The 25,060-nt window shown below is 42.5% G+C and overlaps 1 protein-coding gene across 6 annotated transcripts in view; it reads right to left on the bottom strand.

The window, feature by feature from the left end:
• Nucleotides 1–24,778, bottom strand: part of CCDC68 (coiled-coil domain containing 68) — a 113,888-nt gene extending 89,110 nt beyond the window's left edge. For 2 of the 6 annotated variants that reach the window (XM_030192970.1, XM_030192968.1), the window contains exons 1-3: nt 17,451–17,670; nt 17,278–17,370; nt 10,032–10,135 (exon numbers count right to left, since the gene is read on the bottom strand). The gene's annotated coding sequence lies outside the window, so the exon portion shown is untranslated. Of the gene's footprint in view, nt 1–10,031; nt 10,136–17,277; nt 17,671–24,753 lie in introns of those variants that run through there. The other 4 variants (XM_030192969.1, XM_030192966.1, XM_030192972.1 and 1 more) reach the window with 4 other exon arrangements.
• Nucleotides 24,779–25,060: the final 282 nt, after the last annotated feature.

The following is a 25,060-nucleotide window of genomic DNA, read 5'->3' on the forward strand; positions in this document are numbered from 1 at the left end:
AACTTATCACTCTGATACAATCTCATAATATAAGTGTGCTGATGACATTTTGCTTATTTATTATACCAGCTGCCTGAGCATCAATTTGACTCCCCTGCAAGACAGCCAGCTAGCCACCTGGTTGAGACAATCAGAGCACTATATGGTATTGAATGCAGATAAAACAACCACATGTTGGATTTCAAATCATCTTCTACCCTTGTCCCAGTTCTCTTTAGAAACATGACGGCAGATAAAGGCCATATGACCCATCCAGTCTGCCCATCCTCTGTAACCCCCAGTTCTACCTGTTCCTAAGCAATCCCACATGCTTATCCCATGCCCTTTTAAATTCTGGAACAGTCCTTGACTCCACCACCTCCAACGGGAGCCCATTCCACGCCTCCACCACCCTTTCTGTGAAATAATACTTCCTTAAGTTACTCCTAAGCCTATTAACTTAACTTTGTCATATGCCCCTCATTCCAGAGCTCTCCTTCATTTGGAAAAGGCTCTCTTCTCTTTGATAAACTGATTCCTACTGTGGACAACTTTTGGTATCTTGGAGTCATTTTGGATTCCAGGTTGACCTTTTCTCATCAAATGTCCTCAGTTGTTAAAGCCTGTTTTTTTGCCCTTCATCAACCGAGGTCATTATCTCATTTTTTTTATAAAACTGCATTACATACATGGATTTATAAGCTTAGGACTTGATTACTGCAAAATCATTTATCCTGGGATATCGCAAGCAAATCTTAAGCACCTACAAACAATACAAAACACAGTTGCTCGGATTCTCAGTAAAGCTAAAAGATTTGATTGAGCAACACCTTTACTTTTTCATTTACATTGGCTTCCTGTTTCTTACTAAATTCAATTTAAAATTGCATTGTTGTCATTTAAAGTCTTGCATACCAGTCTTCCATCTTACCTCTCTGCTCTTACAATTCATTATGTCCCTTCCCATTCTTTGTGTTCTTTAAATGACTAAAGACTGGTGTTACCTGGCCCCTCACAGACCCGTTGGGAGACTACCTCCTCATTTTGGAATACTCTTACCTATTTCTGTCTGTTCTGAGACATCTCTCAAATTATTTAAATTAGCCTTGAAGGCTTATCTGTTTCTTGCTGCTTTTAGTGAATTTTTAGATACTTAAACTGTTTCAGGTGCGATACTGTGTCTCACGAGACAGACAACGTGGAATTAAAACTAACCTTTATTATCAGTTTTATCTTGTGGGAGTGTATGAATGTGAGTTCTGTCCTATCTTATGATGGATTTCCTTTCTGTCTGGTGGTATAGAAAATTTAATAAACCATAAACTAAGGCAGGGGAACCATGTTACATGGCTAGGCCAATAGCATGGAACTTCTGCACTATCAACCCAGCCATGTAACACAGCCCTTGAACTAACTGTGATAATGATAGTTAGCTGCAACAGTGTGATGGGTACAAGGTCCACCCCTGCAAAAGCCCTGCACTCACCTGATTATACTCCCAACCCCCCTGATCAAGGCTCTATCCCCCAAGTCAGTCCCAACACCCCCCCCCCAAAAAAAAAAAAAGAATCACATTTCCAATTCCCAATCCAGGCTCGGACCTTCCTCTCCCCAGTCAGTCCTAACTCCCCTGGCCCAGACCCTTATCATCCCCTCCCCAGAGTCGGTCCCAACTCCCTCCCAAGTCAGTTCCAATCTCCCCGATCTAGTCTCTAGTCCCCATGAATGAACTACCCTATCCCCGTCAAAACACCACCACCGACAGCAACCCCCCAACCCTCCTCCCACTACAGCAGGTACACATTGGTGGTGAAGTGGTGCCAGTCAGTAACAATCCTCCTTCGCTGCTGCCGGGTGGGTACCTCATTCCAAAATGGAGGAAGATCGCAGCTGCTCAGCACCACTGCACTACCAATGAGACCCCAAGTAAGTCCTGGGGGTGTATAGGGGGAAGGTGGAGGCTTTGGGGGAGGGATTTTGCTGTTGGTGGTGGGAGGACAAGGGAACTTAGTCAACAGCTCTACAGAGCAGTCAAGACAATTAGACCTATTAGAATGCTGCTGAGGGTGAGACACCCTCCTATGTGATGAAATGAGACGTTTAGCTGTGCAAATGGACTTTAACCTTTAACTTTCAGCATTGGTCCAAAACATATTTTATTTCTGATAAATTTGGTAATGTAACCCCTATTTGGAGAACAAGACCTGGCAATTTTGATTCATGCAATGATTACTAGTAGTTTAGATTTTTGTGATGTACTATTTATGGGACAAATAGACTGTATTTTTGATAACCAAGTGGGGATCCAAGATGGCTGCTGCCAGTGTGGACGTGTAGGCTGCTCGGTAGCTGTATAGAGGAACATTTTACCTGTTTGGATTTTCAATATTCTTTTTCTTCTATATGGCTTTGAAGAGGAGATGGAAGGTTAGGAGCTACCCCTCTGAGCCTCCTCAAACTTTCACCTCGTAGCAGCCTTTAATAACCGCGTTGGTTCATCTGGCCCCAAAGGTGTCTCCAGCAAAAGGGCTGCTTTATTTATTTTTGTTACATTTGTACCCCGTGCTTTCCCACTCATGGCAGGCTCAGTGCGGCTTACATGGGGCAATGGAGGGTTAAGTGACTTGTCCAGAGTCACAAGGAGCTGCCTGTGCCTGAAGTGGGAATCAAACTCAGTTCCTCAGGACCAAAGTCCACCACCCTAACCACTAGGCCACTCCTCCACTTGTAATGGAGACGCTGACCCAACATCTGCAAAGTCCTCCTCCTCCACCTAACTACAATCCAAAGGAACCTCAGGATGTAGAGTCGACTGCTGAAGTGGAGAATTGGTCTTCATCGCTCAGAGCTGTGGGTGGTGGAAACTGTATCCCACTGAATATGAAGGAACTTCCAGCTGAACCAGCGCCTGTAGTTTGGGGTCAAGGTGGAGAGATATCTTCTGTGGAGTTTGAGCAGCAAGGGATTCTGTAGTTACCATCTGTGAACCCACACTCTTTGACCCAAGAGCCTAACACTGTTGGATTACAGTAGTGTATATGCGCTGTCCCAGTAAAACATTCGGTGGTCACACTGGCCTCCATTTGGTCAGCTCGGATGAGACTGGAAGCGCCAGTTATTAAAAATTCCAAAGAACTTGCTGGAATATCTAATAGGCTGCAGCTAGATAAAGAGCAACAGGAGGAAAAATTGAACTCTTTTGTAGGGAGGTTGGCTAAGACAGAGCAAAACCTGGAACAACAAGGTACTGCGATTCATACTTTAGTACAAGATAAGATGATGGTACATCGAAGACTAAAAGTGCTTGAAAATAAGTTAAGATTTTTGAATGTGAGGTTTGTCAGCTTCCCTAAGGTCCCACTGGAAAAGTATTTCACAGAAATTCTCAAAATTCCATCTGATCTTCATCCACTACTTTTTGCCTTTAAAACCTGGGCAAGGTGGCAATATGAGAACTGATATGTTCAACGACAGCTTAGACGTTTCAGCCATCCTAGAAAGATCAGTGGATGAGGAAACTAATAAAGCTACCCTGTTAGTGACCTTTGTATTTGAGCAAGATAAAGAACGTGCTTTTCTCTGTACTGTCATTACCATTCAGCTTTATTCCTGGGACAGAAATCGTGGGTTTTTCCTGGTTTATATAAAGCAACACAGGATAGAAGGAAGAAATTCCTTCAAGCCACCCAGGAGGCTCGGACTCTTGGGATGCAAGCATTTGCTATATTTCCTTGTAAATGTATTGTAGCATGTGATACACATAGGTATGTTTTCTTTGAAGTTTCATAATTTCAGATTTTATTGGAGAATATTGGAGATCTCTCTTGACCGTGGAGGCATAAATGGGGGTTCTAGTAGACTGCTCATATATTCCACAGAGGTATTTTATAGATGAGGTTGGGCTTTTATTTAAAAACTAGTAAAACATGCCCATTTCTGGTGGAAATGAAACGGGCGCTAGCAAGGTTTTCCTCCCGAACCACCCCACCCACCCCTTGAGCGGTGAAGCCACTGACCGCCATTACTCCGCACCTCGTCAATGCACGCCACCTTCATCCACTGACGCCATTGCTCCGCCCTCGATCTTTGACGCCATTGCTCCGCCCTCGACGTCATCACGTTTGACGCGAGGGCGGGGCCCAGACACAGTGATTTCGGTGGCTTCACCACCACGAACCCTTCGAACCCGAAGGAAGTGCCTGCAGGAAGTGACACTGACGTCAGTGTCCTCAGAACGTTGAGGGTGAGTTTTATTATATAGGATGGGGCAGGACCGGCTTTCTCCTTTAGTTTTCTCTACGGAGTTTTCTGGTTATTTGTTCTCCTTTTCGTTCTTGGATCTTCTTTAGCAATGATCTGTTTCAGTTCTAATTAGTGTCCCAAGTACTAAATATCTGATATGATTGTGTGTTTGCCTTGAAACATTTTCTGTTGGTACACTTATTACTATTCAAATTTTTGATCTGATGTAATGTTTATAAATTTATAAATAAATACATGAAAAAATAGACTGTAGCTTAAGCAGAGCTGCTTTTGCCTTTTGATAGGCAAAAGAAACAAAGATCATATTACTCCCATTTTGTGTGGCTTACACTGGCTGCCTATTAGAAGAAGGATTCATTTGAAGATATCGTCCTTGATTTTTCAGTGTATACATGGCAGATCTTTTGGTGGAATATATTCCAGAAAGACCAGCATGCTCCTCTCAAAGGAGGAGAAATGGTATACATAAAAATAACCTATTTAGAGAAACTGCCCCGAGGAAAGAAACTGAGTGCCATGAAACTGGACTTATAGTGTTGAAAGAGAAAAAACACCAGGACAGCCTTGATTATAGAGGTGTCAGTCTGAAGCGATTACTTGGTGAATCACACAGAGAGAGAAAAGATCTTTAAGCATTAAGAAATGAAGTCTAAGACCAAGAGAATGTGGCATAAAGATACAAATATATTTCCCATTGTTTTGGGTGCCACAGGACAGGACAGCAGATTACTAACTGTATCTGATATCCTGATATAACAATATTATCAAACCTATGTAAGCCACATTGAGCCTGCAAATAGGTGGGGGAATGTGGGATACAAATGCAATAAATAAAATAATAAAATAAAATTACGGATGAGATAGTTTACAGGAAGCACTGAAATAACTGGTGCAACAGACATCTGTAGATTCTGTAAGGGAGAGCTGGAAACATTTACCCATCTCGTGGCTGGATGCAAAGTTCTGATGGTGGAACATTTTTTTATAATCTTTATTTATAAGTTTTCAAAAAGATACAAAAGTAATATATATTTTTACAAGATGTGAACAAGCACCAAATAGAACAACCAATAAATTGCCAAAAACAAAAATAAAAATATTAAACCAAAAACAATAAAGCAAAACCTAGCATATCAGCAGGTTAGCAAAAACAACACAGTATGTGTGCATATTTTAAAAAGACCATGTTTTACGAAAGGCCAAAATATGACCATACTTTATGGCAGCTATTTCCTCATAGCGCCTATATGAACTAAGTAAATTCCACCATTCATGAAAGGAAATATGCAGGTTATTTTTCCTATGCAAAACCAATTAAGTGAAAAGCAAGTGAAATTATCAAGTTAAACAATTTTGCATGCTTTAACGGAATTAACAAACTAGGGGTGGATGCTTTAAGAATTAATACTTTAAATGAGAATATATCTGAAATAGCAAATAATTTTTGAAAAATGTCCCATAATAATTTCCAGTATGACTGCGTTATGACAAAGAAAAAGAATGTGTTCAAGAGATCCCACTGCAGAACGACATGACCAGCATAAATTTGACATATTACGGACATTTTTTAAAAGTCCAAACCACACAAAGGGATCAGGGAAGAACTAATGGGCTTCCAATAATAAAAAGGAAACCCCCCAAAATTAAAAATCCAAAAGTTTTATTGAGAGACCAGTGTGAATAAGACTCAACATGGAGCATGTTTCTACAATCCAATGCCTGCTTCAGGAGTTATTGTATCTGATAACACTGTGCACTGAAAAGTTTGCAGACTCTGTGATCCTTATGATTCTCCAATACCATCGAGTTAAAAGAGCTAAAATCTCTACCGGCGCTGCTATGAAAGAAAGGCACAACAAGATGGTGTGTCTCATTCACTGGAAACTCTGTAAGCATTACAACATCAGTGTACTGGAAGAGCACTGAGGTGATGACCCTAAGGGGCCCTTTTACAAAGCTGTGGTAAACACTAATGCTTGCTTACCGCATCAACAAATGGCGTCCAGTGGTAATTTGGGGATGCAAACGGGATGCTAGAAATAATTAGGAGAGGGATGCAAAAGAAGACCAAAAATATTATAACGCCTCTGTATCACTTCATGGTGTGACCTCACCTTGAGTATTGCATTCAATTCTGGTCGCCTTATCTCAAAATAGATATAGCAAAAGAAGAGCAACCAAAATGATAGAGAGGATAGAATTGCTCCCATATGAGGAAAGGCTAAAGAGGTTAGGGTTCTTCAGCATGGAAAAGAGACGATTGAGAGGGGGGATTTGATTGAGGTCTACAAAATCCTGAGTGGTGTGGAGCGGGTGAAGGTGAATTGATTTTTCACTCAATCAAAAAGTACAAAGACCAAGGGACAAAATAAAATTGCATGGAAGTACTTTTAAAACATATAGGAGGAAATATTTTTCACTCAAAGAATAGTTAAGCTCTGGAACTCATTGCCTGAGGATGTGGTAATAACGGTGGTTAGCGTATCTGGATTTTAAAAAAAGGTTTGGACAAGTTCCTGGAGGAAAAGTCCATAGTCTGTTATTGAGATGGACATGGGGGGAGCCACTGCTTGCCCCACGATTGGTTTCATGGAACGTTGCTACTAATTGGGTTTCTGCCAGGTACTTGTGACCTGGACTGGCCACTGCTGAAAGCAGGATACTAGGCTAGATGGACCATTGGCCTGACCCAATATGGCTATTCTTATGTTCTTAATAAAAAAAATAACATTTATTTCTTAGTGCTGGGGGGGGGTCTGGGGACAGAGAATGGGCATGTTCTACGCTAATTGGTTAGCACATAAGCATTGCTGCGCTAACCGATTAGCGCAAATTTAGCAACAAGTCCCTACTGCCTACAAAATAGGTAGTGGTAGGGGCTCACTAATTAGAACATTAGCACATGGCCATTAAAAGGGAAAATAGAAAAATCAGCCTCGTTACCCCAGTGGTAAAATAGCCTTAGCATGACATGTGTAAGGCCAAGCTAAGGCCACCTTTTACCATGTTTGGTAAAAGAGGTGTCAGTCCCAAACGATTACTTGGTGAATTGCGTGGAGAGAGATGAAGATTCAGAAGTGCCAAGAAATGCAGTCCAAGACCAAGAAATCTTGGCAGAAAGATAGAGAAATACTTCCCACAATTTTGAATTCCACAGGCTTAATCTAAAAGAACTTCCAAGCTCACCTGGATAACTTGCCTATACATGTTACATCTCTTGAACTCCAGCAAGAAGCTTTCTTTGACACAATGCAAGTACTACGGTGAGTGTTTGTAGTAAATTTGAGTAACTGAGATCATAATCCACGTGCCCTGGCTTAGGAGTGATGTTCATTCCAGTTGTGGTATGCGCAAAACTAACCCATTTGGATGGGAGGGGCCTCATAGAAATAGATTATACCTATCAGGCTACTATCATAGGCCTCCAGGCATACCTAATGATAAGTGTCACTAATTGCCCTAGAAACAGGAAATTATTCAGGGGTAATACATCTATGCTGCTACTAGGGCATGTACATGTCCCCGGCATTTTCTAGCTGGACTCTCAGGAAGAAGAAACCAGGAAGAAGCTAGGTTCTCACAAAGGTCATATAAGGCATTACAGAATTCACACTTAGGGCTAGATTCTATATATGATACCTGAAAATTCTGCATGGATAACAAAAAACACTTAGACGTGTTTTGTAAAGTACACCTAAATTTTATAGAACAGGCTTAAATTCCTGTGCGGTATATAGAATAATGCCAAGCTCCACGTGACCAAATGTAGTCGCAGCCATTTCTCCCATGTTTTACTTGGCGTAAATCCAGATACCTACATTAGGTGCAGAGCAGGTATGTTCTATAACCACGTACATAGATTTTAGAAATGCCCACTCCCCCTCTTTTCAACTGTGTGACTTAGAATTTAGGAGTACCACGTTACAGAATACGCTTAGCAAGTTGTGCATGTAAAAATTAATGCCAATGAGTGCTGTTTATTAACATCCAATTAACAGGGCTGATTAGCTAGTTAACCAATTAGGTTACACGTATCGTTATGGAATACACTTTGATTTCTGTGCAGAAATTAAGGCACCATGGGGGAGATTTTATATATGGTGCCTACAAGATCTGTGCGGGAAAACATTTCTGACTAAGTGCCTAGATTTAGGCACGGTATATAGAATACATTTAGTCGATATCCCAGCGCCTAAAACTACGCGTTTCCATTTACACCAACAAAAACATGGCATAAATCCTGGTGCGTTGATTTATGTGCAGAGGCCATATTCTATAACTACACAAGTAAATTTCGGAACACCCAGGAAACACCCATTTCCACGCCCGTAACCATGCCTGTTTTTGCCTGCACATGATAGAAGCTAGGTGCACTGCGTTACAGAATACGCTGAGGGGTATGTTTACTAAGGTGCGTTAGTGGTTCTCATGCGCCTGTAAAATTAAGGCCCGTTAAACGCTAACACACCTATACATTTCTATGGGCGCATTAGCGTTTAATGCGCGTAAACCGTTTACATGCGTTAAAACCGCTAACATGCCCATAGTGCCCCTTAGTAAACATAGGTGTTAGTGAGTTGTGCGTGTAAATTCTAATTATTGCCAATTAGTGCTCATTATTGCTTGTTAAGTGCTATTATCAATGCTAATTAGCTTATTAAGCCAATTAGGTTACACACGGTTTTATAGAATATGCCTGGATTTCTGCGTAGATCTCTACGTGTGCTATATAAAATTCGGGGGCATATATAGAATCCTGGGGTTAGTATGCATCATCCCAGTGCCAAATTTCAGCAGTCTTTCTTGAATCTACCCCTACATACATACAGATTCTTCTGCACAGAAGTGCACATTCTTCACTGAAACTGCTATTCTGGTAGGAAAACACAAAAACAAGTTGAGCTGCCAGGAGCTGTTATTCTGCAAGGAATATGCAAATCAAGGAATACCATACTCATGGTCCTAAGGCTAGAATCACCATCTCTAAAGAGTATCAAACACCGCCAAGCAACGTTTAATGAAAACATGCTGAATGCAGGTTGAAGGCACATTACAAAACTTTAAATGATCAACTCAAGCCCATACTTGTCACTGCCACCGAGAATTTTGTAAAATATGCTTTGATGTTAAGGCAACCAGATCTGTACTATTTCCATTGGCACGTTAACATCTCATGCATCTTTAAACATTTGTCTGCCTTAGGTAGGCATCATCTCAAGTATTTTGCTGTTTTTCTTTTAGCAAATTTTATTTCTGGCAAATGAATACAGTTCTCTGATGCTAGAACTTTCTCCAAAGACATTTATTGTGTGAGCACACCCAGCATCACAGTATGATACAAAACACCAGGACAGTTTAGTGCAAATGCAGTCATACAGCATAATCATATGACAGTCATAAAGGATACAGAAGGTATTTGTTAATCCCACACGCTCTTTTCATCTAGCCTTGGGACCCAATGACTTGCCCAACCAATTCAGCTAATACACATCAAAGTTTGGGTTTTCTTCCTCCTTTTTTCTTCCTCTGCCTCAGTTTACTCACAATAATAACATCTTTCTGCTTTTCACTCATATAGTTCCAATATAGTCTAGGGGTCCACTATATACTACTCAATCGCCCAGCCTGAAAGCAGCAATTCATGTGTTTCTTAAGTAGTAAATTGTAAAGTAAATTAGGTTCTGTATTTGTTGAAGGGCGACAACATGATTTCAAAGTATTAAGCACCATAAACAAACATCAAAGAGAATAGTGCCTTAACTGTAAGACCTCAGTCTTATCTATCAAACCTGTAGCTGTTGTGTTTTCCAGATTAGTAGCCAGCCGTTATTAGCTCCGCCCCTATGCTGAACCTGGAAATGACATCAGGATGCTGTTTCTCTGCACCCCGCACCTGTTGGAAAGCCGTGAAAGTGGCGGTATTAGCCACGCAAACACCTAACCCAGAAATGACATCAATAGTACTGTGCTTTATCTTTCCATTAAGTTTCACAGTGCACATTGGGACTGATATTCAGACCGCAAGAGTTAGACTGAGTAACTTCCACGATCAGCGCTAAGCCCGGATATTCAATGCCGGGTCATTTCCGGTAACCCCTTAATGACTCCGTACTATGCTTACTTCTAAAGCCAAAGTCTGAATACTGACTTAGCCGGTTGTCTTCAAACTAGCCAAAAATAAAGCGGTTGGATTCAATGCCAGGCCATTTCCGGTAACCGGCTAGTTTGAAAACAACCGGCTAAGTCAATATTCAGACTTTGGCTTTAGAAGTAAGCATAGTACGGAGTCATTAAGGGGCCCTTTTACTGCACTGGGCCATTTTTTACCGTGGTTGGGAAAAAGGGCTTTTTTTAGTGGTGCAGTAGATGGCTGTGTGCTAAAATTAAAAGTAGCACATGACTACTGCCTGAGCCCTTACACTTACGTAAACAGTTGAGATCAATCTGTTCAAATTGTTTCAAACTTTTGAGACTCAGAAAATATTTTTCAGACTTAAACAATTGAGATCGATCCTTTCAAATCTTCATGATGAACACTTTGCTCTAGTAGGGCAGGCTATGATCTTGTCAGTCCTCGATTATTACAATTCTATGGGGCTCTTTTACTAAGCTGCATAGGTGCCTACACGCGCCCAACGTGCGTCGATTTTGAGTTACCACCCGGCTACTCTGCAGCCCTTGCAGTAATTTCACTTTTGACACATGTCCACTACATGTGCCAGAGTGGAAGAGTGGCCTAGTGGTTAGGGTGGTGGACTCTGGTCCTCAGGAACTGAGTTTGATTCCCACTTCAGACACAGGCAGCTCCTTGTGACTCTGGGCAAGTCACTTCCTTTAGATTGTAAGCTCTCTTGAGCAGAGACTGTCCTTCCCCTTGTCTAAACTTGTACAGCACTGCGTAACCCTGGCAGCGCTATAGAAATGCTAAGTAGTAGTAGTTAACCCTCCATTACCCCAGGTACAAATAAGTACCTATATATAAAATGTAAGCCGCATTGAGCCTGCCATGAGTGGGAAAGCACAAGGTACAAATGTAACAAAAAAAAAAAAAATTTTAATTTTCTGGTGTGCAGCAGAAATTGGGCGGTAATTGTCATTCTACGTGCATAGACGATTACCGCACAGTTAATGCGTGAGACCTTACCACTAAGCCAATGGCTGGCGGTAAGGTCTCAGACCCAAAATGGACACACGCCAATTTTTATTTTGCTGCACGTTCATTTTCGGCAAAAAATGTAAAAAAGGCCTTTTCTACATGCGCGTTGAAAATGGATCTGCGCACGCCCAAACACGTGCCTACACTAGCGCAGCACATTTTTCAGCGCACCTTAGTAAAAGGGTCCCTATATATATTAATGGCCAGATTGCAACTACTTCATAATACAGCTCTAAGGATGAATTTTCGATGTTCAAAATACGATAGTGTTTGTCCTCTGTTGAAAACTTGTCACTCCTGTACATGCTACAGTGATGTTTAAAGTTCTCTGCTTTGTTTATAAGGTAACTTACGGCCTTGCACCTTTTTCTTTATTTGGACAATTGAACTATTCTTCTTTAGATAATGTACGTTGTTCTCCGGCTCAATGTTTATTGTTTTAGTAAGTGTTGGAAAGCTCCCTTTTCTATTTTTCCATTTCTGCTTGGAATGATCTCCCTTTAGTGCTTAGGTTACAGAGTTCCTATTACTCTTTTAAGAAAAGATTGAAGACCTATCTCTTTGAGAAATCTTGTGCTACATAATTTTCTTTTTTATAACAGTAATTATTTCCTATATTTATTCTTCTGTTATAGATTAAATCTATCATATTAGCTTCTGTAATACTGTAAATTGCATAGGATTTTTCAGATTAATTTTTTCTCTTGTAAGTGTTTTTTTTTTTTCTTTTTTTATACCTGGATGTTGATTATATTCTGTACAGTATGTTTTTTTACTTAATTTTTGTAAACCATTTGCAACCTTTTTGATTATACGGTATATAAACCTTTAGATCTTTTATCTAAAGTTTGAACTCAATCCTTGCCTTTATAGGCAACCTGTGCAGTTTGTTAAGAAATGGGGAAATATGATCTATTGATTTGGCACTAAAAACCAGTTTAGCCAGAACACTGCACAATCTGGAGTTTGCATAGCTGGGAGGCCTAACAGAGTGATATTACAATAATCTAGTTGTGTCGGAATGACAGCCTGTAGAACTACTGGTATTGATTCCAGAAATCATTTTATCCTTTGCAACAGTTTCAGATTAGCAAATGTCTTCCTGATGGTTCCATTATATGCTTTTCCATATTTAGATTAGAATTTATCATCACTCCAAGAATTTGAATAACTGGATGAAGAAGGATGGTTGCGTCAAACTAGTTTTAATTCCTCTTTCGGGATATCTCCTTCCCTTCCTCCCACTCATAATATATTAGTTTTATTTGGGTTTAATTTTAGACCATGAACCACCATCCACCTGTGAACTGATCCAAATACTGACTTCATTAGATCAGAAGTCTTCACCAAAGTTTTTTCAATTGGAAACAAGACTGAAGTGTTTCCTTACATATACGCCGATGACGTTACGATCCATATCCCGTTCGAAAGTGAGTAAAACGAAATAACCAACGAGATCAACCAGAGCTTCCAGACCATGCACTCTTGGGGCGGACTCATTCAAGTTAAAACTCAATGCAGAAAAAAATCAGTGTCTAGTTCTCACCTCCCAATACAATACAAACAACTACCCCACAATAACCACACCCTACTGCACACTTCCTATCTCAGAAAATCTGAAAATCCTTGGAGTCACTATTGATCGAAACCTCACTCTCGACACCCACGCAAAGAATACGACGAAAAAAATGTTCCAATCGATGTGGAAACTCAAAAGAATAAAACCTTTTTTCCCAAGAAACATCTTCCGCACCCTAGTACAGTCATTGGTAATAAGCCACTTGGACTACTGTAACGCTCTGTACGCAGGCTGCAAAGAACAGACCATCAAAAAACTCCAAACAGCCCAGAACACCGCAGCCAGACTCATTTTTGGAACACCTAAATACAAAAGTGCGAAACCCCTCAGAGAGAAACTGCACTGGCTCCCGCTCAAGGAACGAAAATTGAGTTCAAGATCTGCACCACTGTACACAAAATCATTCATGCAGATGCCCCACTCTATATGTTAAACCTAGTGGACTTACCGCCCAGGAATGCCAAAAGATCAGCCCGCAAATTCCTCAATCTGAACTTCCCCAGCTGTAAAGGAATGAAATACAAACAGGCTTATGCTATTACCTTTGCATACAAAAGTACACAGTTTTGGAACGCACTACCCATGGCCCTAAAAACCATGACCAATCTACTATTTAGCATTTCTATAGCGCTACAAGGCATACGCAGCCAGCTTTCGCAAAGCTTTGAAAACACATCTCTTCAACAGAGCCTACAAAAGTCACCCTCAATGAAACAATTCATTCCTTAAACCAACCAAGTACACCAAAACACCTTTCACACGACCTTACCTAACACCTTCTACCTAAATTCCTCTTTCACCTCAGCTTATGATCGACTGTTTTCTTAAATCATGTAATGACGTTCTCATTTCCATACTCTGTAAGCCACATTGAGCCTGCAAAAAGGTGGGAAAATGTGGGGTACAAATACAATAAATAAATAAATAAAATCCACATATGAATAATAAAAAATATTAAAAAGTTTCCTAATCCACTCAAGAAAAAAACATTGAATAAGATAGGTGAACAAGGGAAGTCCTGTAAGACCCCTCCAAGCATACTCCCACAGCATGAAAAATTCTTATCCCAAAAGACCTATAAAGTTCTATTTTCCAAAAAACCTGAATACCAGCTAAAAACATCCGCTTGGATATGGTGTCCAAAGTTGCGTGCCCAGCTTTAGGCACGCTTATAAGATGCACATGCAAATAAATTGGATAATGAGCTCTGAACATCAATAACTGGATGCTAACTATTCATTATTGGCACTCATTAAAATTTGTGCATATCTTGATGTGCACTATTCTATAAGACATGGAGTCTAGCTCCCATGGCACATATATTACAAAGTGTGTCAGAGCGTTCCACAAAGTTGCCCGCAGAATTACAGAATACTGCCTAACGGTGCTTACCTTGGGCACCAGGATTTACACTAGGTTCCTGCAGCTGTAAGTACAGCACCGGGATCCTCGCTAAACGCTATTCTATATAAGGCACACGTCCTTTATAGAATATTGCTAACTGCTGAATTTTTTTCTGCGCCTAAGTTTCAGCACCATTTATTCAATTCCCTCCTTCATCTGTCATACTGATTTAATTTAGGGGCCCTTATACTAAGCTGCGATAGGGTTACTGCGTGGGTATCACGTGCCAAATCGACACTAATTTTGAAGTTGGCACGTGCTGTTTCCTGTGGTAGAAAATAATTTTCTACTTGCAGGGAACGTTCCCAGCGGTAATCAAAGCTTGGCCATACTGCCACACACTGCCTGCTTACCATGAGTGAACCCTTACCGCCAAATAAATGGGTGACAGTAAGGGCTCAGGCAGTAAACAGCCGTGCGCCATTTACTGCTCCATTTTAAAAAGGCCATTTTTCCTGCCACGGTAAAAAATGGTCCAGCACGCACTAATTTCTCTCATCCAAACTAGCGAAGGTCATTTTTTAACCACAGCTTAGTAAAAGGGTTAATCTCTAAAGCAGAATATCGTGCCTTATCAAGTCAAATGCAGATGAGAACTCTAGCTGCAGGACTAAAGTCTGGCTACCCTTATCGATGTTATTTCTTAATTCAGGGGTTCTTTTACAAAGGTGCGCTAGCATTTGTATAACGTGCTAAAAATAAGCATGCACCGAGGGACGCCCATATATTCCTATGGGTGTCTCTAGCATTTAGCGCAAGCTAATCATTAGCGCATGCTAAAAACAGTACCGTACCTTTGTAAAAGACCCCTCCAGTGAAGAGAGCTAGCACAACTGTTTCTGTACTATAATTAGTGTGAATTCAGACTGGTAAGGATCTAATATTTGATGAAGTAAGATAATCTTGGAGCTGTAAACCTACTATTGCTTCTACCACTTTTGTAATGAAAGGAATATTATGTACCGGTCTATAATTAGAGCAGGTAGAAGGATCAAATTTAGAACTTTTTAGTAGAGGGGTCAGCAGAAGTTGTCCCATGTAAGGTGGGAAATTTCCTTCCAACATGAATTCACCATGTATGTAATTCTAGTCAAAAGAGAGGAAGGAGATCTTTCATTAATTTTGCAGGACATAGATCTAGAGGACAAGAGCCTTCAGCAAATGTCTTAGTCAAAATTGAAAATAGTGTTTTCAGTAACAGTAGAAAAGGAATTCCAGATTCGATTGACTGGGGACCCATGAATTTTACACATCATACCTATCTTATTGAGGATTTTGGATTTCTTCAAAAGATCGGTCTGAATCTTAATTAATTTTAGCTTAGAAAAAAAAAGAATACAAAATCTTCTTGTATCAGATTAAGATTTATCCCCCTGTTTACTAAGCTGTGCCAGCAGCTGTCGGTCCAGTAATACCAACACAGCCCATTTACTTTGAATTACTACTACTACTACTATTTAGCATTTCTATAGCGCTACAAGGCATAAGCAGCGCTGCACAAACATAGAAGAAAGACAGTCCCTGCTCAAAGAACTTACAATCTAATAGACAAAAAATAAATAAAGTAAGCAAATCAAATCAATTAATGTGGACGGGAAGGAAGAGAGGAGGGTAGGTGGAGGCGAGTGGTTACAAGTGGTTACGAGTTGGGCTGTGTAGACACTGCCGCACAGCTTAGTAAACAAGAGGGTTAGAGTTTGAGATGATGATGATGTTAAATTTTGCACTATTTTAAATAGCTCTTTTGTTGTGTTTCTATTTTCAATAATTTTATTTGAAAAGTACTTTTTTGGTTTTTGTTCCTGTCCTGCCTGCAAATTGTTCTGGTTATTGACCTCTGTACGTTGCCTGGTCAATAGTCAGCTGGCGACAGTCAGCTTTTTGAAAAAAAAAATTTTAAGTGCTTACTGCCACCTGCTAAATTAGACCCAATGCTGGGCCATGTCTGGGTACCAGCATTAAATATTTGGGTCGTCGGCAAACCTGGAAATTATGCAGACGCGCATCTATATAACTGGGCAAAGATAGGATTGCTTTTTCTGCAGTCCTATCTACCTGGTTAGGTGTGCCGTCGTCACATAACTTCCAGGTCTGCCCCAACTCCTCTCCCAGATTGTGCTGAGTGGTCAGAGTCCATCTGCAGTAGCATTCCCAGATTAAGTCCCAATGAATATTGGCGTCTGGCCAGCTCAGAGTGGTTTAACCATGTTACATTTTGGCCCCTTTCATTTCATTTTACTCTTGTTACTTTTACTTTGTAAATTATTACCTTCTGTCTTTTTACTCTTATCTTAGCATCTGCATGTATAACTTTGGCGACACAAGCACTTGCAAAATTATCATCCCAATAATGCTACCTGGATCAGAATCTATGCTGTTAGCACAGCATTCATCCCTGGAGGATAAAAACAGTAAACATAGGGGATGTAGCACTTCATACCAGATAGAACACCTAAAGCTTCTGTTTCTAAAAATACTTGCTGTGAGTGCAGGGTGGGCAAATCTTTTTGAAACTAAGTCATAAATTGTGAATTACATCATAAGAAAGCAGAAGGCCAAACTGTTGGACTACTGGAGTTTCTCAAACCAAGAGGCTGGAGTTCAAATCTTGCTTGTTACCAGCCCCATTCTTTGTGACCTTGGGTGAAAGTCATTCATCTCCCAGTACCTGGTGTTTCATGGGCTGTGAATGCTCTCTTGACTCTCTGTAGGCCAGTTATTGTAAAACCTCCCAGTTTAGAGCTCTATACAAATGTGAAAGGAACAGTAATAATGTCCTTCAGTTATGCTACAGTGGAACAGGGACTTGCCTCGCTCCACACCCTGAAGCAGTACAGTTTGTTTCACCTGCAGGACGCCTTGATTCAGGAATGCTAAAAAAAAAAAAGGTACTTACAATTAGAATAATGCTTCAGGAAGCCCAGGGTCTCTCTCCGACAACTCTAAACGTCATTTATTCTGATCATCTCAAAATTGGAACTCTGTAGAGCTGAGGGGGAAAATGGTTTTAGGCGACAGCAAACACACAATTACTCTTGTGTTCATTACTCGAGCCTGTTTCCTTCCTACCTGGAGTCTTGAAACGCTAGAGGGCTATCATGACACCTGACACTCGGACTGTGCCTCTTTGGTTTTAAAATGACTGCAAGTGCTCAAACACGTCCGGGCAGCGCTGGCTGTAACTCCGGCCCCCCCTCCCCTGTATACGTCTAAAGGTCTGTTCCTCTGGGGAAAGCGACAGAAATTTCCTGAGGTGCTACAGCACAGGGAGGACGTGGGAGGGACAAAACAACAGCCACGGCGTCAGACTCATAAAACAGGAAGAGCTCTAGGGCAGAAGTGCAAAGTTTCAGCCATGCCCCTTTTTCTGTGTCACCTCTCACGTTCCCGTTCTCTCTCTCTCTCTCTCTCTCTCTCTGTAAATACCTAAACAGATTATCTGCGTTTAATATAAGCTATTTGAGCCTTTCCTCTTCTGTCACCTTTTAGTCATTTTCCCCCTTTATTATACAGTCGGATTTAAGCTCTACCATCATCCTGCTTCACTGTTCAACTTCTGATGTTTATTGCTGTGTTTCATCTTATGGCTGTTTCTTTGCATCTAGTTTAAATAAAAACTTTTACTGTATATCTGATACACAGAGGTAATATAACATAGTAACATAGTAGATGACGGCAGAAAAAGACATGCACGGTCCCTCCAGTCTGCCCAACAAGATAAACTCATATGTGCTACTTTTTGTGTATACCCTACTTTGATTTGTACCTGTGCTCTTCAGGGCACAGACCCTATAAGTCTGCCCAGCACTATCCCCGCCTCCCAACCACCAGCCCTGCCTCCCACCACCGGCTCTGGCACAGACCCTATAAGTCTGCCCAGCACTATCCCTGCCTCCCAACCACCAGCCCCGCCTCCCACCACTGGCTCTGGCACAGACCGTATAAGTCTGCCCAGCACTATCCCCGCCTCCCAACCACCAGTCCCGCCTCCCACCATGTTTTTTTCTTAAGAGTATGTGCATCATAAGGAAAATTGGCTACAGCACCATTTTCTATATGGTCCCCATATGGGGCTAGATTCTGTATATGGCGCTGAAAATCAATAATAAAGATTTTGTAATTTATAGAATGGGAGTACTGTTTGTTGTTGTTGTTGCTGAAAAATCATTGCTAAAAAATGAGTGTTCAGCAGTATTTGAGTATGAATTTGATTTGTATTACTTCTAGCCTGCCCTTATCCAGGGTGGAAAACAGGAAAAGAAAATAAAACAACCAAGTTGGGTGCTATTTATAGAATACCGCTTAACGCTGGAAACCGTGACTACTTTTAGGCTCAAGACTCGACCATTTACACCAACTAAACCCTGGTGTAAATCCTCGTGACTAAATTAGGTTCAGATCCTCCTTATTCAATAACAAAGCATATAAATTGCAGGAATGCCCCTGATCCCTCCAGTGGCCGTGCCTCCATTTTGGATCCATGCATAAGATTTGCATGCAGATATAGGCATGTAAATTTACACCCATAGATCTTAATGCTAATTAGCACCGATAATTGCTAGTTAAGTCCCAATTACTGGCATTAATTGGCTTGTTATTCAATTAAATTGCACATGCAAATTGGGTGCACAAGCAAATTCGTGCATGCAAGTTAAAGTGCCACCAACAGAGCCGTATTTTCAAAGCACTAAGGGGTCTTTTACTAAGCCGTGGAAGTGTTGTTAGCTCATGGTAGAAATCAGTTGGCGGTAAATGCCAAGATGCCCATATATTCCTATGGGTGTCTCAGTGTTTACCGCCAGCTGATTTCTACCATGAGCTAAAAACACTAGCACGGCTTAGTAAAAGACCCCTTAGTGCTTTGAAAATACGGCTCTGTTGGTTGCACTTTAACTTGCATGCACAAATTTGGGTGTGCACGTAAAAGACCCCACTAGAATTACAAAGTTCCATAGGTTACTATCACGCTTATTTTCGAAAGAGAAGGACGCCCATCTTTCGACACAAATCGGGAGATGGGTGTCCTTCTCGCAAGGTCGTCCAAATCGACATAATCGAAAGCCGATTTTTTGACACCCTCAACTGCTTTCCGTCGCAGGGATGACCAAAGTTCACGGGGGCGTGTCGGCAGGGTAGCAAAGGCGGGACTGGGGCGTGATTAGGAGATGATAGTCCTCAGCTGATAATAGAAAAAAGAAGGGTGTCCCTGTCGAGCACTTGGCCGACTTTACTCGGGCCATTTTTTTTCATGACCAAGCCTCAAAAGGTGCCCCAACTGACCAGATGACCACTGGAGGGAATCGGGGATGACCTTCCCTTACTCCCCCAGTGGTCACTAACCCCCTCCCACCATAAAAATCAAGTTTAAAAATACATTTTTCCCAGCATCTATGCCAGCCTCAAATGTCATACTCCGGTCCATCCCAGTAGTATACAGGTCCCTGGAGCAGTTGTAGTGGGTGCAGTGTACTTCAGGAAGGCGGACCTGAGGGGGGTCTGGGGGGCTCAACACCCAAGGTAAGGGAGCTATGCACCTGGGAGCAATTTCTGAAGTCCATTGCAGTGCCCCTTAGGGTGCCCGGTTGGTGTCCTTTCATGTCGGGGGGGACCAGTGCACTACAAATGCTGGCTCCTCCCATGACCAAAGAGCTTGGATTTGGACGTTTTTGAGATAGACATCTTTGGTTTCCATTATCGCCGAAAACCGAGAACGACCATCTCTAAGGTCCACCTAAATGTCAAGATTTGGGCGTCCCCGAACGTATTATCGAAACGAAAGATGGATGTCCATCTTGTTTCAATAATACGCATTGCCCCGTCCCTTCGCAGGAACTCCTTAGAGATGGACGCCCTTAGAGATGGTCGTCCCCGTTCGATTATGCCCCTCCATGTAACTTTTTAATTCTAACTGCTTTGAAAATGAGCCCCACAGTCTATCTACTGTTCTGTTCTATACCAGTTTTCCCAAGCCAGTCCTAGAGTACCCTCTTGCCAGTCAGGTTTTCGGGATATCCACAATGAATATGCATGAAATTAATTTGCATATACTGCCTCCATTATATGCAAATCTAGTTCATGCATATACATTGTGGATATTCTGAAAACCTGACCGGCAAAGGAGTATTCCAGGACTGACTTGGGAAACAAATGTTAGGGGTTCTTTTACTAAAGCTTAGCTTAAGTTATCTGCAGCAGGGCCTATTTTATTCCTATGGGCACTGCTGAAGATAACGCGAGCTAAGCTTTAGTAAAAGACCCCCTTAATTTCATGGCCCTATAGCTGATTTATCAAATGTTCCAGCTGTGCTAATTATGGAAGGTTAAAACCCACAGTAAAAATATTATACATTTTAAAAAATATCAATGAGATTCATGATAGTTTTCTCATAGAGCAGATAATAGGATTATGCAAAGGGTACAATAGATCTGTTGTCATGGATTGCATCCGTACACCTCTCCCCTCTACCAGCTAGACCTACATTTCATGATTAGCAGGTGGATGGTTGCCAGAAAGAAAGGTTTGCTTTTTCCTGGTGGGATATAAGAAACATAGTTCTCCACTAGAGAGTTGCATGGGGACAGAAATCTATCCTGTCCCTGCCCATCCCCCTCACTTCGGGCTCTGCCCCCCCCCCCCCCCCCCCCGAAGTCTGGCTATGACCCTGCTCCCATCCACCACTCCTCCAGCCCTGGATGTCCTCCCCACACATACCTCCTATCACTCTGGTGATCTAGTGGCCTGCTTCGGGGCAGGAAAGGTCCCCACACTTTCCTGCCCACTGCTGCTGATCCTCTTGCCGCCGAAGTTTGTTTATAAAGGCCACTGAGAGTTCAAGCAGCAGCCTTGCGAGACTGTGTTGGCTTGGTTCACATCTTTTCTTACTAAGAGGGCTTTTGAAAATTTTCCTGGCTAGGATTGGTCGAAGACACAAGGATTGAGGTGTGGTGTCACGTAAAGGTCAGCCTTATTACCTATTTTGTTTAATCTTTTTCTCTGCGCTTTGTTGACTATGATCCAGGAGTTTGGGATAAGTATTTAGGCTTATGCTGATAACATTTTGCATGTGGCTAAAGTCTCTGTCTCCACCCCTAATTTAGGACTGCTGCAGACATGTTTGGAGGCTATTGCTGCATGAACATCTTTTGGTTCTGATGAATCTTATTAATCATCGCCTACCCTTCAGATCCAACGTAAATCCCCACATCCAGCTACACAACTAAACCAATGATCGTACTGGACAATATACAACCTTCCTTTCTACCTTAAAGGAGCCTGGAATACTCCTACACCTACCTATTCGAACACAACATAACCTTGTATCTGTTCTTTACCGGACTTGGCAAATGCCTTTACGGTACTGTGTAAGCCACATTGAGCCTGCAAATAGGTGGGAAAATGTGGGGTACAAATGCAACAAATAAATAAACCAGTAATACAACAAATTTTCAATGGACGGTGATAATTAAACCAAGAATAGATAACATATAGTGAAGCATCTTCAACATTTACACTATAGAGAATTGATAGGTAAATTTATAAGTAATAAGTCACAGACCTCAGTGGCAACTCGTTTCACAAGGGCAAAACCGCTGTTGGCTTGCCATGCCTCCTCACTGGTCTGAATAGACTTTAACACTTTAATTTGACTTCAATTTTGAATTAATTAATTTTTTTTAGAACAACTTTCTTTTGCAGTTTTCATAAAAAGCCTTTAGACTTATCTTATCTTAATGAATTGAGGGACTATCAACCGACATGCGGCATGTTTTGCATCAGCTGCATCAGGGACTGGTCCTCAAACTTAGCACGCCATAAACATTTCATCTTTTGGTTCTGAACATGTCCTAAAACGGTGGTCTGCTGGTTCACAGGACATTTGTGCTGTCCCTTTGGGCACACAGGTTGAGGCAGTTGATAGTTTTAAATATCTTGTAGTTGTATTTGACTCTCACCCAGGGGCGTATCTGCGTGGGGCCTCAGGGGCCTGGGCCCCCGCAGATTTCGCCCTGGACCCCCCTACCGCTGCCAACCCTCCCCCTCCGTTGCTGTCGCCTACCTTCGCTGGTGGGGGACCCCAACCCCCGCCAGCCGAGGTCCGCGTCCTCCTGCCGCTGCCGGCTGCCTGTAAAAGAATTCCGTCAGCTGGCGGGGGACCCCCAACCCCCGCCAGCCAAGCCGAGGTCCTTTCATTTCTTCCACTAAAGCTGGCGCCGAAAGATTCTTCTGAGTCTGACGTCGCTGCACGTTGTACGTGCAGGACGTCAGACTCAGAAACAGAATGAAGCTCATTCTGTTTCTGAGTCTGACGTCCTGCACGTACAACGTGCAGCGACGTCAGACTCAGAAGAAACTTTCGGCGCCAGCTTTACTGGAAGTTCTGAAAGAAATGAAAGGACCTCGGCTTGGCTGGCGGGGGTTGGGGGTCCCCCGCCAGCTGACGGAATTCTTTTACAGGCAGCCGGCAGCAGCAGGAGGACGCGGACCTCGGCTGGCGGGGGTTGGGGTCCCCCGCCAGCGAAGGTAGGCGACAGCAACGGCAGGGGGGAGATTGGCAATGGCAGCGGCTGGGGGGAGGGGGATCGGCAATGGCGGCGGCGGCGGCGGGGGGGGCTATAATGTGCCCCCCTCACTCTGGCCCTGGCCCCCCTACTGCCGCAGTTCAGATACGCCCCTGCTCTCACCTTTCTTCTACTGATCAAAGTTCTACAGTAGTGAAAGACAGGTTCCTTCACCCTGTAGCAACTTCAGTCAGATTTTTTTTGTTGTTGTTGCGGTTGTTAATGAAACTGCTTTTCACAGTTTGCTTCATGTTTTACTGTTGCCATGTATGCACTATGGGAATGTGATATATATGGGAATTACAGTGGCTAATTTAAAAAGATAAAAGATTACAACCTCTACAGAATACAAATATTTGGGTGCTGGGAGAGCTCATAAAGCAGATCATATAACACCTTTGTTTATTCACCATCACTAGCTCGTTATGCACATAGAGCCTATTATAAGAGAGCACCTCCATATCTAGCTGCCTTGGAGGCTCTTTTGCTAAGCCTTGTAAGCGTCCACACGCTCCCAACGTGCGCCAAAATGGAGTTACCACCCGGCTACCACGTGGCTCTTGCGGTAATTTCATTTTTGGCACGCATCCGACACACACATTTGAAAAATAATTTTTCTTTTCAGACATGCATATCGGATATGCGCCAAGTGGCATTTGATGTGCGTAGGTCATTACCGCCCGGTTACCGCATGAGTCTTTACTGGTAGGTCAATGGCTGGTGGTAAGATCTCAGACCCAAAATGGACGCACGCCAGTTTTTCATTTTGCCGCATGTCCATTTTCGGCAAAAATTTAAAAAGGGACTTTTTTACAGGTGCACTGAAAAAATGATTCTCCGTGCACCTAAAACACGCGCCTACACTACTGCAGCCCATTTTTCAGTGCACCTTACTAAAAGGACCCCTTAGTGTTGCCTTATACACCTGTAGATTGGAGATTCCTGGGTTGTCAGGGGCTCGTGGGGAATCCACACACATATATCTGTATGCTTTTATTTGGTGCTGAAATTGTGGAACAATCTTCCCACTGAGCTTGGGAGTGAATATTCTTTGAAGAAATTTAATTGTTGAAATCCATTTTTTTTTTTGTGGCAGCCCACATGATATATAATACGTGGTAACTAGTAACATAGCAGATGACTGCAGAAAAAGACCTGCATGGTCCATCCAGTCTGCCCAACAAGATAATCTCATATGTGCCACTTTTTGTGTATACCTTACCTTGATTTATACCTGTCTTTTTCAGGGCACAGACCGTATAAGTCTACCCAGCACTATCCCCGCCTCCCAACCACCAGCCCCGCCTCCCACCACCGGTTCTTGCACTGACCGTATAAGTCTGCCCAGCACTATCCCCGCCTCCCAACCACCAGCCCCGCCTCCCACCACCGGCTCTGGCACTGACCGTATAAGTCTGCCCAGCACTATCCCCGCCTCCCAACCACCAGCCCCGCCTCCCACCACCGGTTCTTGCCCTGACCGTATAAGTCTGCCCAGCACTATCCCCGCCTCCCAACCACCAGCCCCGCCTCCCACCACCGGCTCTGGCACTGACCGTATAAGTCTACCCAGCACTATCCCCGCCTCCCAACCACCAGCCCCGCCTCCCACCACCGGTTCTGGCACTGACCGTATAAGTCTGCCCAGCACTATCCCCGCCTCCCAACCACCAGCCCGCCTCCCACCACCGGCTCTGGCACTGACCGTATAAGTTTGCCCAGCACTATCCCCACCTCCCACTACTGGCTCTGCCACCCAATCTCAGCTTATAAAAATCTTGGCTAATAAAATCTCAGCTAATAAAAATCTTACCTTTATAAAATGAAGCCTTCAGGCATCTCATAAAATCAAGCCTCTCCTTCTATTTTGCCCTCTCCATTCTTTTTCTCTTGTGCAAGGTTCAGTCATTTCCCTCAGCTGTCAGTTCCCATCCTGTTTATTTCTCTCCTGATGTGTATTCACTGTATACAATTAGTAAAGTATTAAGTAAGCCATCCAGGTTCTAGGGCAATTAATTCCTGAGTGTTGACTTCTCCATCATTGCATTATGATGCTCAAAATAAAGCCTCTTCCATTTCAAATCAGCATGGCAGGTGCATTTTCTGTTTAAAACTTAGAT

The sequence above is a fragment of the Microcaecilia unicolor genome, chromosome 2, assembly GCF_901765095.1.
Source record: "Microcaecilia unicolor chromosome 2, aMicUni1.1, whole genome shotgun sequence".
NCBI classification, from domain to species: domain Eukaryota; kingdom Metazoa; phylum Chordata; class Amphibia; order Gymnophiona; family Siphonopidae; genus Microcaecilia; species Microcaecilia unicolor.